We start from the raw sequence: 13,113 nt of genomic DNA, 5'->3' as shown, positions 1-13,113 counted from the left end.
GGTCCAGGCAGGGTGATCAAAGGAACCATTTCAGCCTGCCTTAGGGAGAGATGTTCTCCAGCGCTTCACGGCACCACAGGATCAACAGCAGCCCCGGGAACAGGCTAAGGATGAGCCTCCATTCCACTTGCCCTCTCTGCACCGAAGCCCCATCACCTCTGACCAGGGCCACGCAAGCCCCAAGCACACCCACGGGGGAGAACCCTGTTCCCTCTGCAGCTCTGAGCCCCCTCCCCTGCCCTGTGTGCAAAGGCAGGAGGCTGTTCCCCAGCACAGAGACGTCCTCACCTGCGGGCAGGCGTCGCTTTGATTGACGCTGATCCCTGTTTTGGTATTTAAAATAATTCACGCTGCTGAAAACCTACACTGAGCTCATAAGCGAGTGTCACCCACCGGCCGCTCCTTAGGCTTGTTAACGCCAGCAGCCGGAGACGGGTGTTCCTGAAAGGTGACAGAGGAGCTCTGTCCCTGCGCCGCACGCCTTGGTGTCACTGACAAGACAGGAGAAAGAGAGCGGTAATGGGTTTCTCATTCTGCTCAGGGATACACTTCCCGGGCTGCTTGCTTCTTATTTCCAGTCTCTTCATTTCCACATTTGGCTGGAGCAGTTTCTCTCTCCCCCCGCTGGGACACAGACCCTTGCCACGTTCTTATATGCCACAACAGCCCCAGGGTAACCTCCCCAGCTCTTCTCATTACATCTCCAAGTCGGCATCTCCAAACTGTTCTCTGAATCCAGAATCATAGAACGGTTTGTTGGAAGGGATGCAGGTACTTGCACACAAACACGACTTTTGATAGGAATGGTTGGACTCGATGATGCGGTGGGTCTCTTCCAACCTGGTTATTCTATGATTCTATGATTCCCTCGCCTTGGGGAGAGCACAGAGGGGGCGGCTCTGCAAGGCTCTGCCTGGAGCATCACAGCTGGGTTCTCCTTCAATGCCAAAGCATCCCTCGCTAACAGGAGCCTAAGTGTAAAGCCTGCATTGGTGCCTCATTCCCTGAGATGATGAGACTCCTCTGGAGCAGAGGGATCTGGCACAAGGGAGGGCCAGAAAGTGAAAGATGATGCAGAGAACGAGGAGGCTTCGCTGCAAAGCTCAGCTCAGGACAGTTCTTGCTGCTTTCCTAATTATACGTACGGGACAACAGAAGCTCTTCACTTAGGCAGCAGAAGTTTCACGCCCTTTCCAGCAGCGTTTCCATTCAGAGCCAATCCAAAAGGCAGAGCTGTCAGCTGAAGCCCAGCGTCTCCGCGGTGCCTCGCAGTGAAGGCTTTGCAGAGTATTCCTCAACAGTCACTGCCCAAGGCAAGAGAGCTCAGCCAGGGAGAAGAATCTGCACTTTCAAACATCATTTGAAGATGACAGAGCATGGCTGCGAAGTGACATCCTACCCAAAGAAGCCAGGGGATGATGATCCAGCTCCTGCGGCTCCTCCAGGCTGGGGAACGCGTGGGTGCAGGACACGGACCAGGCTCAGAGCTCCAGACTCCAAACACCAAGAGAGAAACCCATTGCGTGCCCTAAGGATGAGTCTGGGGACAGCTGAGAGCAGCCAGGGAGTTAAACACCAGGGAAGCAAGAGAGATTTTAATTCTGGTTCTTAATACTCTTTGACCATTAATTTTTTCCTCCTTTTTTTTTTTTTTGGAAGCAAGTTTAAAATACGGCCTTAAAAGCAATCTGAAGCTATTAGTAACGCAAGGTGAAAGAGAGAGTAAATTCAGGGACACAATATAAACCCAAGCAGCTGAAAGGCCTCAATTAGGCTGAAAGGAGTTATCTGGTATTTAAATAATTATTAGATTGAAGAAATAATCACAGGTCTGAGCTGATTTTTTTTCCCCCACTGTCATCCTAATGGAGACTATAATATTATTATTCAAATGCCCATGATTCTCATTGAGGGGGGGAAGAAAAAAAGGCTCATTTAATCTCCATGCGACAGGGCTTCAGGAGGCCGATTAGTCACTTCTCTTATTTCAGCTGCCACTCACTCACGGGCACCATGGTTTGTCATCAGTGGTATTTAATGCACATGGCAAAAAAAAAAAAAAAAAAAAAAAAAAGAAAGGAAAATTAAAGCAAAAACAAAAAAGAAAATCTTCTGTGGAAAATGACGGATCAAAGGAGCAATTTTGATGTCACCGGCGCAGCAGATGCGGTTGCTTTGCAGCGCCAGTATCTTTTCTTTTGGGGTAGGGTTGGTCTTGTGAGCAGTGGTTTATCCACGGCCCCAGCACCACTGAGCCCTCACCGATCACCTCTGCTCCATCAGGTCCTGCACTCCAGGGATGCTCCGTCCCCTCCGGAGGATTCGAGCACCTCCCAAGACACAGCAAAGGCACCTGCACCAGCCCCAGCATCCTCACCCCTGCCCTCCTGGCCCCAGTTCTCAGCATCCCAGTGTGCTTCTCCCTGCCCAGAGGCCACCAGGGTCCCCAGCCATCCCAGAAAGGGGACGTGGAGCTGGAGATAAAGGCCAGTACAGTTTTTCTCCTAAGCCCGCGTGGGTTTCATTGAATGATAGAGCTGTTTGGGTTGGAAAGGACCTTAAAACTCACCCTGTTCCAACCCCCCTGCAATGTGCTGAGGAGTTCTCTCAGAACGAAGCCCCCAGAGAAATGACTGAGCTTGCAGGGAGGGGGACAATGGGTCTGTGATTGCTTTCTAAGCTGGAGGTGGATTCTGCCCTTTCTGCTCTTTATAGTCAACTAAGATTCATTGCTGCGAGGCCGGGAGCGGGGGGACCGGCTGGCTCCCACTCCTGACCTTCCCTGCAGGTCAGCGAGCTGTCACCACCACCCCCAACCCCCCCTGGAATTATCAAAAGGGTCACCAAAAGGGCAGGCTCTGCTATATAAACTCAAACACAAGAACAAACCATTTGGAACAACCCTCGCACCAGCCTGACCCTTTCTCTTTGCATTGGCTCGGCGTCCGTATCTGCCAACCAGAACGAGAGGAGAAAAGCTGAGAGCTTGGCCATTTCTCCATGGCAAGACACATGCTGGATCTGCATCCCTCCTGGAGCCCACTGGGAATCTTTCTATGAGACATTTCCAACCATTAAAGCTGCCACAGTGATTTATCCCCTTTGATGAAGTGAGATTCAGGACACATTTGTCAGCTACTGAGGAAGACCTTACAACAATTAATTGGGTTTGGTTTTGTTTTAATTAGACAAAAGCTTTGAGCCAAATGGTCTGATCTAAGCATCTCTGGGACCTTTTCCAGCTGAGATTGGAGGTGTGGGTCTCAGGCCTGCAGCTACAACCAGATGAGCCCCAGGCTGCTGAACCCCTCCCTTGCCCAGCAGAAACCTGCACCAAATCCCTTCTCTGCTCTTGGTGGCTTCTCCTCTTCGGGTTACAAGAGGAGCCTGGGGAGGTTTGAGCCCTGCACAGAGGATTTTCCCAGACACCCTGGGGCAGGGGAGTCTCAGCAGTCCTGACACGCTGCAGCAGGGCTGAGGAAGCCCAAGCAGCGCTGTGCTTGAAACACAACTGCCAGCTCCATCATTTCATAAAATCATCAAATGGTTTGGGATGGAACGGACCTCAAAGCCCACCCAGTTCTATCTCCCTGCCCTGGGCAGGAACACCTCCCACTGGATCAGGGGCTCCAAGCCCCATCCAACCTGGCCTTGAACCCCTCCAGGGATGGGGCAGCCACCCCTGCTCTGGGCAACCTGTTCCAGGGCCTCCCCACCCTCACAGGAGAACATTTCTTCCTAAGATCTCATCTGCATCTCCCCTCCTTCCTGCAGCACAACCTGCAATTCGGAACCCTGTGGGTCTCAGGCTGAAAAGCACCTTTACACCTCATCCCTTTGCTTCGTTGCTGCTCCGCAGGGCTGTGCCAGCAGACTCTACACCGGGAGCCGTGTTCTCACTTCCCCAGCCCTGCTTATTCACAGGGATGGTATTTGATGGGCTCATCAGGTTTCTGAGAAAGAGTTAAGAGGGCAAAATACAGTATTGTGATTATTGCTTCCTCCAGCCCTGGGACAAGGAAGAGGAGGGGAAGAACGAAACCCAGCCACGAAAAGGCATTTCCCTGATAACAAACACGACTGCGTGAATTATGCACAAAATTTCATGTTGTCCAGACTTGGGATATTGTTTATACAATGCATACCGGATAAGGCACCTCTCCCCTCTCAAGCACACACATCCAAACAGGTCTAGGGTAAAGACAAACAGATTGCAGGGAAAGACCTGCTGCAAGCCTCATCTTTGCAACTGTGCTCTGGAGACCACAGCACCCTGACCCCTGGTCCAGCATCATTCTTGGCTTTGCCCTGGACTCGAATAGACCTGGACAAGACATGTAACAGCCTCAGTTGTTCCACCTGCATAAGTGGGGATAATGCTTTCGCACATGAAAAGTATGTTCAATTGACGGCAAACTTAGAAGGGAGTTACCAGGCATAAATTGCTCTAGTAAAGTCTTCCCGGAGGTGTTAAAAAAGCATGGAGATGTGGCACTTTAGGGCACGGCTTAGTAGACCCAGTGGGGTTGGGCTGACGGATGGACTGGATGAGCTTAGAAGTCTTTTCCAACCTTAATGATTCTACAGAATTATGTGTACGGGGCTGGTTTAGCACTTCTTGGTGCACCTCTGTTCATAAATGTATTGAGCAGAGCTCGTTCAGCAGAGCAGGGCTACTCTCTCCTGACAGCAGTGAGAAACAAACATGGGTACCGTTACCTCTGACCCCAAAGGATGCTCAAATATCCCTGCAACACAGCAAGGAGGCACCAACATTTTAACATTGACAAAACCACCATCATCTCCAAAGGAGCGCTGGCTCCTCTGACAAATCTAAAGCAGGATGGCAGCTGCGGCTCCGGCATGGCTGACCCCCAGCTGTGCATTGCAGCTGGAGGCGTTTAACCCAGCAACCCCAAAAGTCATCTAGAAAAATTAATAATCAACCTAGGACACCAAGGTGGCAGAAATTAGACACCTTCTTCTTTCCTCGTGCTGATACTTGACACCTGCTATCTGAGAAACCCCAGCTGGCAGCTATTGAGCTTCAAGTACACTGCTGCAAAATAGCTTATAAATTACCTTGCATCGAGAGAGGTGCTGGGAAAAGAGGACTTTATTCACCGTGCAGTCCCTGAGGACAGAGCCAAGGCCGGCGACAGCACCGTGCGCTGGAGCGCGGAGCAGAACAGACCAGACTCTCATTTTCCTGGTGCCTTGAAGTATGACACAAAGGGAAAATTTAACACTTCTTAAGTTTCATAGCTGGTTTATTCAGGTTTTGGGAAGTCTCAGTTTCATCCGAGCCTGTGTGAATAGGTCAATGGCTTTGGATAACATTAAATCATAAAAGTTTGTAGCCAGAAAGTTGTGATTCTCTAATCCAATCTCCTGCGGTGGGGACCAGCTATAATCATAATTCAAGAGATGCCTCTCTAAACTGCCCTTAAGGACCTCCAGAAGCAGAGTCCACAACCCCTCCAGGCAATCTAGGTCATTTGGTCCTTTAGAAAGTGCTTTTTCTAATTTCTTACTCAAGTCCTCATGGACTGAGGTTTATCCACCCCTCTCCACTGGTGCATCTGAATATAGTTTGATTATTCATGGACTTTATTCCCAACAACACTGAATTTAATGGATGGTGACCTTCGGTGCAAGCAGATTAAACGATTAAATGATTTGCCCAAGGCTAGTCAAGAGGTCCCAGTGGCCAAGCCAGGAGTTTTATCTCCGGAGCCTCAGCCCGGCGCTCCCTCCCCAGGTGACATCCAGCTGCAGTTTATTACAAGAGAATATTACAGCGCAGCGCGAGGGGAGATCACAGAGCGGCCACCGAACTAGAGGAGAAAAATAAGCAGCAGCTTCTCCTGGCCTCGCTCCAAGTGCACCACAGGCAAGTGAAGAACCCCAGCTTCAAATTAAATGGGTCCCCAGCCACTCCATTAAACAGAAATCCTGAAACAGAAATCCTTTGGCTGTGCCAGCCCTGTACAGCGAGCGGTGTTCGTTATCCCCAACACTCCCTACGGCAGCCAGATGTATTTACACAGTAGCCACAGCGCTGTTACCTAAGTAAACCAGGAAATTGTACGTTTGTTAAAATCGGGTTTCCGAGATGCTGAATCCCCTACCGCGTGGCTATAGATTTCGCTCAGCCAGCAGCGTTGAAATTGAGAGCACGCAACGGCCTGGATGGTCCCTTCCAACCCAAGCTATTCTATGATTCCCTGTTCCCAAACTGGGGCAGGAGCCATCGGGATGAGAAGTGAAGGAACACCCCAAAGGGAGAGCTTCATCCCTCGTGCGTGACCACCACCATCAGCTCTCTGCTTCACTCAGATGACAGGGAAGACCCAGTGCTGGGGAGATGAAAGCTCCAGTCCCAGCACCGGCATCCCCCACCCCCACAGATGTGGAAGAAATTATCACCCAGGTGGGATAAACAAGGATTTGGAGAGGCAGAGCACAACTGCAAGAGCCCTTAAATTAACAGCAAAACTGAAGCAGACAGGTTGATGCAGGAGAGAGCCACACAGCACTGAAGAACCCTTCAGGGACCATTAACCAGCCCTCGTCAGCCCTGTCTTAGTGGAAGTATGTGCTACGAACTGCAATCCACACCAGCTTTATCAACATGAAGGAAGTGACTTTACCTCTCAAAGCCCCTTTACACACGGATGCCTGCCCTTTTGGGGCATCGTTGGGGTGCTCGATGCAGTTTTTCAAAGTGTTTTGAGGTACCTGAACCCTGGGAAACATAAAACGCCTTCGTTCCCAGCCCAGTCTGCTTCACCAAGCATGAAAAGCAGTGACCACCACGGACCTTGCAGCCACAAGGAGAGCATCAGTGCCCAGGGGGCTCCCAGATACCCCTGTCCTTGTGTCCTGAGGTCCAGTCAAGGACCCCAAAGCCTAGAGCCATCTCACCTCCATCCCACCAGCAGCTGAACGTCACCTCCCCTCCTACAGCTTTTGGACATCAATGTCTACTTGAGAAAGTGGCTTCTTCCCTCTTGTCTGCTCCATGCTCCTCTGCCCTGCTTTTCAATTTCAGAGCTCTGGCAGATCACTGATTAATTCAAGCCTGTTTAATAACCCTTCTGTTTAGATGAAACAAGCTGTCTTGTTTTCATTTTTAACACTAACTCTTGTTTCTTTGCTAAGGATCTTTCTGTCATTTAGAAACTTCTCTCCGCAACCCAGCTGACGATAGGATGGTGGAAGCATCTGCTTACATCCACACCCGACATCAGCCAGAAGCTACTAGATGAGGCTAAAGAACATAAGACTGGACACCTTGGTGGGTAAAAGGTCCTGAAATCCTGAGCTTGTCTTGCAAAACCATTAGCGTCTCTCCACTTCTCGTGGCAAATCCCTGCACGGCTCAGACCACGACGCAAACACGGGGGACTGCAAGGAAAAAACAACGTGGGGAAAAGAAAAGGAGACAGAGGAGCCGGAGCATCCAAACTCCTCGCGCAGCTCATCTACACGAGGGTCACTGCACTTCTCCACCCTGTTGTGGATGCCTTGGGCAACCTGGGAGCCGTTAGGGTGCTGCAAGCTCTGCCCCGCGCTTTGTCCCCAGCGCAGCAATCGATCGGTGATGGTCAAGCAGGGATGGAGATCAGCAGCTGCTCCCAGCAGCCCTCTCACCCCACAGTGACCCCCAGGGCGCTTGCTGTCACCTGCTCTCCCATGGTGTCCTCACGCCAGAGGGTTTTGAGGCATCGGCTGCTTCGCAGTGTGAGCCCCCTCTCTTCCCACCCGCTGCCCCATCCCAGCTGCAACCCCCAAGAGCTGCGCACAAAGAATAACAGACACACGGGGCCCCAACTCCCGATGGGAAGGAGTTGGAGCCTCTCAGCTGTCTCCTGCCTCTTTGAATTTCAAAGCTGCACTTGTCTGTAGAGCAACTGAGTCATTTCCTTCCTATATCCAGCCTATCGGACTGGATCCAGCAGCGCCCGGAAAACAATAAATCCTTCAAGGACTTGTAAGGCCATATTTCACAGGAATGCAGCAAGCTTGCCTGCTTGGAGAGCTCCTCACACCCCCTTTAATTCAACACTCCTCCGTGGAAACTGTCTTGCCCTGGCTGCAGTCCCGTAGGAGCACAGCAGCGATCCCCGTTCCCGCTGTTCCCACCTCCCAGGACGCTGCAGAAGCCCAAGTGTGGAGCAGCACTTGTGATCTAAGCAGGTCAACACCACCTCATCGCCCCTGACCACATGCATCACCAACGGGCTGATGGATCAAGAACGGATGACAACACGACCTTGATTCCTTAGAACATACCAAGGATCATAGAACCACAGAATTATTTGGGTTGGAAGGGACCTCAAAGCTCACTCAGTCCCATCCCCTGCCATGGGCAGGGACACCTCCCACGGGATCAGGGGCTCCAAGCCCCATCCAACCTGGCCTTGAACCCCTCCAGGGATGGGGCAGCCACCCCTGCTCTGGGCAACCTGGGCCAGGGCCTCCCCACCCTTACTGTGAGGAATTTCTTCCTAATATATGATATTCCAGGACCTCTTCAGTGCTGCTCCCATCATCTCTTTAGAGGATAGAAGTAAAGCCCAACTGATTTGCATTAAGATCCGTAACACCATTAACCAAACGATCCCACATACATCAGAAAAACTCAATGACAAGGAAATTAATATCATATCCTCTTTGGTAACACGATGGCTAAAGCAGATAATCTGGCAAAGTGTCGTGTTGATAATGGAAATCTGCAGAGAACATAACAGGAATTGTCAGGGATGAACAAATGAGTCAATAATTCGCTTTTTCTCATGTTAACATTTGCACTGTTGGAAAGGAAAACACTTTTTCTTAGATCTTGGGAGGAGGAGGAGAACGTTAAGTCAAACTTGTTTGGTTTTCAATTGCTTTTTGCAGCTCAGGCAGACCTGGGAAGGTGAGCTGCCCAACACCCTGTGCCCACAGGACTCATGCCCAGGGTGACCATACCCTTACTTCAAAGTACGTTAGATCTCATACAGAGAACAGGATTGACACACAGCTCATTACAAACAAGGAAGCGAATGGTTAACCCCCCCCTAGATTGCTGAATTCACACTCAGAAGTGAAGAACCACATCTGCAACATCAGTCCCATCCCATCCAACTTCCACTCCTGAGGTTAAGCCTCCCAGTGACTCAGTACCCTGGGCAGGAGTTTAGTTTTTAACTGAGTTACGTAGCACCCTTGGAAGCCCCTAAAAGAGCTTTTGTTTCCTTTCTGGGAATCCACTGCAGCGCTTCTGAGCCCAGGCTCAGACAAGTTGTGGGCACCTCCACGTCAGGGAATTTATTTGGTGGAACCGATGGAACAGATCTGCCCCTGTCACACAATTTACGCCTTGAAAAGCCACGTTATGCAAGCACTTGTACCAGCACCTTATTATATCCCAGTGGACAAGCAAAGGGGCTCCTGCCTCTTTCTTCCAGTGAACTCCGGAGTGCTTGCCCATGCTCCTTGGTTGCTATGAGATTCTAAAGACGGTCTAAACCTGCCACCACCAAACAGGCCTTTAACACAATTCCTGCTCCATAAGGCTCCTCATCTGCCACCAGTCCAGCCAAACACACCACAGCCCATTGATCAGAGAGGGGCTCATCACCACTGCCGTAATTAACTCCTTGTGAACTGCGGGGGGAACCGTAATAACTAGGAGAGAAATAGCCTGCAGTGAACCTTCCGCTGCTGCATCATCTCTCAGCCAAACAGATTACTTACTGGGGATGTTTTTCATCTGGCCTTTCCAGCTTCTCTAACACAACGGATGATGCCTCTGTAACGTTAAATTTGTTTGGAAACACAGAGGGGCAGACAAAGGTCAGAGATTTTAGAAGGTTTTGGGCAAACACAGAAGCATTTCTCATTCCAAGGCAGTCTCCGAGATGATCTTGGATTCACTCTCGATTTTAAGAGCTTATCCCCCATGTAAGTATTTAAGCAGCATCTTTGAGAAGCACTTAATGTACCACAAACCAGCTCAGGGAAAAAGAAAACACACACGAAACCCCACCAGCTCTTATGTAGCAGCCTGGCCACAGCAAGCATAGAATAACACAGCCGGTTAGGAAACCTACAGCCATATGCCTTTTCCTCCCCACCCCACCTCTTCACACTTCCATTAAAAAATGAAAAGGAAATCCACAGCCTTTTTTTGTTGTTTCAATAACATTACAGGCTGTGACATCAACCAGCAAAGGCAGGAAATATGATCATGAGGGCAGCGCTCCATCCTCTGCTCCTGTCACAGCGACTTTTGGGGGACTTGGCAAATGAATGAGCCAAGGAGACAGCCTGTGTGTTTTATGGAGTTGAACTGTAACATCCCTGTTAAGCAGCCAACTTACCATTTCTCTGCTCTGACATCAATAAATCTACCCAGCCACGGGGAACAAAGCTCTTCACATGAACCGGCTACACGTGAATCTCTCCTATTTGGCTACCTGGGCAGGCAACCAGCCCGCTGCGGTCTGCTGCACTCAGAGCACTGGGAAATCACCCACAGCAGAAACATGACTTAGGAGGCTCTAACCCCGCTACCGACGCACCCACGGTCATTACAGCACCTGCTCTGCTGACAGCCAGCTCCCTGAAACCAGAAAACCTCAGCTTCCCACTCCTCGGGGGAAAAACAGCCGCTTTGGGCTATACAGAAAATCTCACCAGGGCAAGATAGGGCCCAGCAAAGGAAACAGCAAGAATTCAAAGCCTCTCAGACTCACTTTTTGGATGCTCATCCCCAGGTTAACAAACTGAAACAGCGTTAAATGTGAACATTGAGGAAAAACCCTGCACACCTCCAGATTCCTGCCCTGGCTGCCCAGGTTCCTCCACCACGTCGCACACGAGGGATCGCTCCCAGCTCTCTTACCGATGCCATGAAACAGCCACGGAGGGAAAACCACACAGAAATCTCTCCGGGAAGTATTTGTTCCCAGGCTCGCCGAGCCTGGAAATAACACGAGGAACTTGTTCCACGCTGAGTCAGGGTCTGACGGTGGCTCCTGGACCAGCCTCGGTGGATCCGCTTCCTTCCCGGCGCGCGTCACGGGGCAGCACAGTGAGCAAGCAGCAGCCCAGCGCTGCCCCAGAGGTTTCCTGTTTTCCCCGGTACCGCTCAGCTTCCTGAGAATCGGTACAGGGAAACGGGGCTCCGGAGCCTGACACCGACCTGCTGCGGGAATTAAAAACTGCTGGGTTTCAAATACTGTTAAGAGCCAGCCAAGAGCTGAAAGCAAAATAAGCCATTTCCTTTAACCTCGCCTGATATAAGCAGGGAATGGCCTCTCCAAGGATTATCACTGCCCCATCCAACGGCCCCTTCGCTAGAAAAGTGGAGAAAGAAAAGTGGAAAAGTGGAAAAATTGGCTTGTGCAGCCCAAGGGCTTTTTCCCACACCTGCCCCACACATCCCAGCGCTCCCATTGCCGAGTCCCATGCATGAGTTGAGTCCATGACAGGCAGGAGCTGCCGGTCCAGCCATCACGGAGCCCTCCCAGTCCCTCCAAGACATCACGGAGAGGCAGAGGCCAGGTCCATGCTCCTGCCAGCACCCACCCTGAACAGTCTCCTGTGTACATGGATTTTTGATGCTGCTAGTGGTCCCACAGAGGCTTCTGCTAGTGCAGAACCACCATGAAACAGCACCTCCTCTTGCTCACAACCACAGCTCCGGCGTTACGTGGCACTGGTGCCCACCAGGACATCTCACACCACTCCCAGGAGCAGCTCCCTGCCCAGCCCCAGCGAAGGCTGCTCCAACATCTACTTACCAGGCAGAGGAGGCTCAACCTCAGCAGCAGCCAGGAAGGAGACTGCCCTTCCCGTCCAACTCCAGCACCGAGCCGAGCGCCAAGCCCCCTCCTCGGCAGCGCAGCCCCGGCTCAGCCGGCGGCTCCGTTAATGAGCCCCGAGAAAGGAGCAGCTGCAGCGGGAGGACGCGGGGTGAGAGGTCAGTGTAATATTTACTCAGACATCACCTTTCACTTTTATGAAGCGGGGAAGTGGTGCCGGAGCAGGAAAAGGGCTGCGAGGAACATTCCTGCCTGGGAAGTTGCTGTCACACCAAACACAACACACAGCGACTGAAGAGAGCTGGGTTGGATCCTCAGACCCCAGAAACCACACAGAGATGGGCTCTGGGCTCTTCCCACCATCACTGTCACCCACTCCATCAGAGGGAATGACTGGAATAAGCAGGACCTCGAAGAGCAGAGCTTTTCCAGGTCCCCTGAGCCTCAGGAGGTGCCCAGCCGGCCAGGAGCCATTCACACAACGGGGCCATCGCGATTGCAAGGAACCCACAGGCGATAAGGGACACAGCACAAGAAGCTAACACAGAAACGCATCAGCTGGAATCAAAACTTCCCTAGTGGACTCGTTTCTTGGAAGAACCATCTCTGGTGCCAAGCGGCGAGATGGAAGCGAGCGAGCGTCCCAGCACGGAGCTTTGCCAAGGCAGCAGGCAGGCTGGTCCCGGGGCGGGCTCGGTGGCACGACTGGCCCCGGTGCCAGGCACGAAGAAGCAGCATTCGCTGCTGCCCTGGCACAGCAGGGCTCTCCCAGGCTCGCTATCGCTCTGTCTTTTGAGATGATCTGGGCTTTTTTTATAACGTGACTCCGATGCTTTTTATCTCCTGCTCTGAATGCAATTTTAACCCAGGCAAAGCAGGATTAAATTTTCATAATACGAGACATTTATCTCGCTTTTCATTCCCTCCCCCCAACCCGTCAGCACCTCCCAGTTTGATTTCACCCAAACAGCAGCAGCAGTTACAGCGAGAAACACGAGATGGGCTCTATCTGATAACGGAGGGGAGGGCACCTCGTTCCCAGCACCCTGTCCCTGGCAGCCCCCCACCAGCATCCCAGTACCCGGAGTCCGACAGCATCGCTCAGGCTCTCTGAACTGCACAGATGGGTTGTAATTCAGACTCAAAATCCCACCAGAGAACAGATGAAGTACATCACTGACATGTGTTGCACTTGTGTGTTTGGTAAACTCGTGCGTTCTCAGTGCTCCCAGCGCTTGGGCTTGGACCGCGGTGGGCAGAGGAGCCCCAGGCCACACCAGGGAGCCACACTTCC

General features: G+C 51.6%; 1 protein-coding gene across 4 annotated transcripts in view; it reads right to left on the bottom strand.

The window, feature by feature from the left end:
- Positions 1-13,113, bottom strand: part of PLXNA2 (plexin A2) — a 241,392-nt gene that overhangs the window by 143,335 nt on the left and 84,944 nt on the right. The window contains exon 1 of one of the 4 annotated variants that reach the window (XM_069876029.1): positions 10,898-11,027. The exons of 2 other annotated variants lie outside the window; for them this stretch is intronic. The gene's annotated coding sequence lies outside the window, so the exon portion shown is untranslated. Of the gene's footprint in view, positions 1-10,748; positions 10,767-10,897; positions 11,028-13,113 lie in introns of those variants that run through there. One more of the 4 variants, XM_069876030.1, reaches the window with a different exon arrangement.

Source organism: Phaenicophaeus curvirostris, chromosome 24 (genome assembly GCF_032191515.1).
Source record: "Phaenicophaeus curvirostris isolate KB17595 chromosome 24, BPBGC_Pcur_1.0, whole genome shotgun sequence".
NCBI classification, from domain to species: domain Eukaryota; kingdom Metazoa; phylum Chordata; class Aves; order Cuculiformes; family Cuculidae; genus Phaenicophaeus; species Phaenicophaeus curvirostris.
This window is presented reverse-complemented; position numbering and strand designations above follow the sequence as displayed.